The following is a 4,697-nucleotide window of genomic DNA, read 5'->3' as shown; positions in this document are numbered from 1 at the left end:
TGATCCAGAAATTGAAAGAACACTTAGAAAAAACAAAGACAAAACCCCCTTTAAAAACCAAATTAGTCCAGCCAGAAAATATGGCAACACTTATGGAGTACGCTAGGCCAGGAATGGCCGGTGTAACTAATAGTGTAGTTAGACCCCGTATAAACGCAAACCAATTTGAAATTAAGCCTGCTTTGCTTAATATGTTGCAAAATAACGTAACATTTTATGGGCTACCTCACGAAAATCCTAATACCCATTTGACAAATTTCTTAGAAATTTGTGACACTTTTAAAATTAGTGATGTGCCAGCCGAAGCAATCAAACTTCGCCTTTTTCCTTTTACTCTTAAGGATCGAGCCAAAGAATGGTTAACTTCTATGCCGGCCGCAACATTTGAAACTTGGGACCAACTTGCCCAAGCATTTTTATTGAAATATTTTCCTTTAGCAAAAACCGCAAGAATCATAAAAGAGTTGACATCTTTTTCTCAAAATGACAATGAAACTCTTTATGAGGCTTGGGAACATTTTAAAGAACTTCAACGTTTATGCCCACACCACTCATTGCCAGATGCACTTTTAATGCAAACATTCTATAGTGGATTAAATCCTACGACTAGAGGGTCATTAGATGCTATGTCTGGAGGGTTATTTATGAAGAAGACATCCGCCCAAGCAAGAGAACTTTTGGAGGAAATGGCAATCAACAGCAGTATGTGGCCCGCAGAGCATGGACATATACCAATGGCGAAACCGTCACCCTCAGGTACATCATCGGTTAAAGGTATAATGAATCTTGATCCAGTTGCGATGTTACAAGCCCAAGTTTCTGCCTTATCGCACAAATTTGATAGGTTTATGGCACCGTGCGATCCTAATGGTACTCCGATCCAGACAGATATTGATTACGAAGGTATGGATGTAATAGAACAGGTAAATTTTGTCCAAACTAATAATCCTTATTCTAATACTTATAATCCTGGATGGAGAGATCATCCTAACATTAACTGGAGAGATAATAATAATAATAATGCAAGTGCTAATCAATATCATAATAATAACTTTCAAAATCAATCGAGAGATACGATTAGCACTTTATCTTCAAAAATCGACAAATTTATAGATGCTATGAATGGAAAAATAAGTAATCAAGATCAGCTTATTCAAAACCAATCATCTAGCATCCATAATTTGGAGGTTCAAATTGGACAACTTGCTAAATCAATTCCATCCCGCAAAGAGGGAAGTCTTTCCAGCCAAACGGAAGGAAATCCGAAAGAGCATGTAAAGGCTATCACTCTTCGTTCAGGGAAAAACTACTCAGATCCGGAAATACCCGGAGATTCAACTTTACCTGGAACTGATTTACAAAATTCCAAAGAACATACATTAAAACAAAAAGATGCACAAATTGATTTTGGTACGAAACCTTTTGTACCAAAACCACCTTTTCCACACAAGGTCCGAAATAAGGACCATGATAAACAACTTTTATCGTTTTTAGATAAACTTAAAAATTTGCATATAAATTTAACATTTATGGATGCAATTACGCAAATTCCTAATTATGAAAAGTTTTTGAAAGACTTAATTTCAAAAAAAATTAGTTGGGAAGGAATTTCATCCATTTCACTTACTGAAGATTGTAGTTCGATTGTATCAAGCAAATTACCTACTAAACTCAAAGATCCCGGATGCTTTACCATTCCGTGTAAATTGGGAGATATTGAATTCCCAAGTTGTCTTTGTGATTTAGGAGCTAGTATAAACTTGATGCCATTGTCTATTTTTGATAAATTAGGTTTAGAAGAAGACATCAAACGTACTAATATGGTTTTGCAATTAGCGGATCAATCCACTAAAAGACCATATGGTATAATTGAGGACGTTTTAGTAAAAGTTGACAAATTTATTTTTCCTACTGATTTTGTTATCTTAGATTTTGCTTATGATGCTAATTGTCCGCTAATCTTTGGTAGACCGTTCATGAACACGGGACGTGCTCTAGTCGATGTGTCAGAAGGAAAAGTAGTTTTAAGGATAGGAGACGATAAGATCGAATTTGACATAAATCGAGCAATGAAATATCCTATGGAGGATTTCGCTTGTATGAAACTTGATCTAGTTGAAGAATGTATCAATGACATTATTCAAAGAGAAGAAATAATAGAACATATAATGGGTGAAGAATTAGAAGATAAGGACCCAGAGCCTTTGATTCGAGAAGATGGACCAGTTCCGCCTTCAGTAGTAGTTCCACCTAAATTAGAACTTAAAGAATTACCAAACCATTTGAGGTACACTTTTCTAGGCGGAAATGATACTCTACCTATAATCATCTCTAACAAATTAACCAAAAATCAAGAAGAAAAATTGAAAGAAGTTGTTAGAAATAGAATAGGAAGTATGGGATGGCAGATTTTAGACTCAAAAGGAATTAATCCTAGTATTGTAATGCATAGGATTCACTTAGAAGAAGATAAGCCACCTAAAGCGGATAGACAAAGACGCTTAAATCTGAATATGAAAGAAGTAGTAAAAAATGAGATTACTAAACTTCTAGACAATGGAATCATTTATCCTATTTCGGATAGTGAATGGGTTAGTCCAATCCATTGTGTACCCAAAAAGGGAGGTATAACTGTAGTAAGGAATGATGAAGGTGAATTAATACCTACGCGAACCACCACCGGTTGGAGGGTTTGTATAGATTATAGGAACATAAATAAGGCAACTAGGAAAGATCATTTTCCTTTACCTTTCATCGATCAAATGATCGAAAGGATAGCCGGTCATTCCTTTTATTGTTTTCTAGACGGTTATTCCGGATTCTTTCAAATATATATTTACCCGGATGACCAAGATAAAACAACCTTCACATGTCCTTATGGAACATTTGCATATAAAAGAATGCCTTTTGGTTTATGTAATGCACCAGCAACTTTTCAACGTTGCATGACTACAATTTTTAATGATTTCATCGAAGATATCATGGAAGTATTTATGGATGATTTTTCAGTTTATGGAGATTCTTTTGATGCATGTTTAAAAAACTTAGATAAAGTTCTTTCTAGATGCGAAGAAACGAATTTAGTATTAAATTGGGAAAAATGTCATTTCATGGTTGATGAAGGAATTGTTTTAGGTCATAAAATATCTGAAAAAGGATTAGAAGTGGATAGAGCAAAAACTTTAGTGATAGAAAAATTGCCCCCGCCAACTACTGTTAAGGGAGTAAGATCATTTCTAGGACATGCAGGATTTTACAGACGATTTATAAAAAACTTTTCTATGATTTCTAAACCACTTACTAATTTGCTTATGAAAGATTCAACCTTTGATTTTAATGAAGATTGCATTAAAGCTTTCGAAACATTGAAAACAGCCTTAGTTAGTGCACCCATAATTGCTAAACCCGATTGGGATTTGCCTTTTGAAATCATGTGTGATGCAAGTGACCTAGCTGTAGGATGTGTTTTAGGTCAAAGAAAGGATAAAAGATTACATGTTATATATTATGCGAGTCACACATTGTCCGGTGCACAGTTAAATTACACAACAACAGAAAAAGAAATGTTAGCCGTAGTATTTGCATGTGATAAGTTTAGGTCATACTTGTTAGGATCTAAAGTTATTATTTATACAGATCACGCAGCTTTACGTTATTTATTTGCTAAGAAAGATGCAAAACCACGTCTGATTAGATGGGTTTTGTTGTTACAAGAATTTGATATAGAAATTAAAGACAAAAAGGGAGTAGAAAACCTTGTCGCCGATCATCTATCAAGGCTCGAAGATGAAAACGGTCCGATAGGAGAGACTATCAGTATACGAGATGATTTCCCTGATGAACATCTCTATCAGATTAAAAATGTCATATCCCCATGGTATGCGGATATAGCTAATTATCTCGCAGCCAATGTTGTTCCAAAAGGATTAAATTTCAACCAAAAGAAGAAATTCTTTTCTGATATTAAACAGTACTTTTGGGAAGATCCTTTCTTGTTTAGGACATGTGGTGATGGGATAATTAGAAGATGTGTTAGCGAAAATGAATATGAGTCTATAATATCGGAATGCCACTCTAGTTCATATGGAGGGCATAACGGCACTAGCAAGACAGTGGCCAGAATATATGAATGTGGATTCTTTTGGCCTACGATGTTTAAAGACGTTCGTTTATTTATTACGCGTTGTGATAAATGCCAAAGAACAGGAAATTTAGGTAGAAAAGATGAGATGCCCCTCACGAACATATTGGAAGTTGAAATCTTTGACATGTGGGGAATAGATTTCATGGGACCTTTTCCGCCCTCTAATGGTAAAACTTATATTTTAGTAGCCGTAGATTATGTTTCGAAGTGGGTTGAAGCAATTGCGACCCCGACAAACGATTCTAGAGTTGTTACTGGTTTTCTTAAAGATTTATTTTGTAGATTTGGTTGTCCTAGAGTCATTGTTAGTGATGGAGGTACCCATTTCATAAACCGAAATTTTGATACACTTCTGAGGAAATATGGAGTACGTCACCGTGTGTCAACGCCATACCATCCTCAATCAAATGGTCAGGCGGAGATCTCGAATAGAGAACTCAAATGGATTCTAGAGAAAACAGTTTCGTCATCAAGAAAAGATTGGTCTAAAAAACTCAATAATGCGTTATGGGCATACCGTACTGCATTTAAGTCACCAATAGGAATGACTCCA

The 4,697-nt window shown here is 35.4% G+C and overlaps 1 non-coding gene across 1 annotated transcript; it reads right to left on the bottom strand.

The window, feature by feature from the left end:
* Nucleotides 1-449: 449 nt before the first annotated feature.
* On the bottom strand, nucleotides 450-556 carry LOC136228217 (small nucleolar RNA R71). The gene has a single exon (XR_010688547.1). It is a non-coding gene; the product is annotated as a small nucleolar RNA R71 (small nucleolar RNA).
* Between the last annotated feature and the right edge of the window lie 4,141 nt (nucleotides 557-4,697).

The sequence above is a fragment of the Euphorbia lathyris genome, chromosome 4 (assembly GCF_963576675.1).
Source record: "Euphorbia lathyris chromosome 4, ddEupLath1.1, whole genome shotgun sequence".
NCBI classification, from domain to species: domain Eukaryota; kingdom Viridiplantae; phylum Streptophyta; class Magnoliopsida; order Malpighiales; family Euphorbiaceae; genus Euphorbia; species Euphorbia lathyris.
This window is presented reverse-complemented; position numbering and strand designations above follow the sequence as displayed.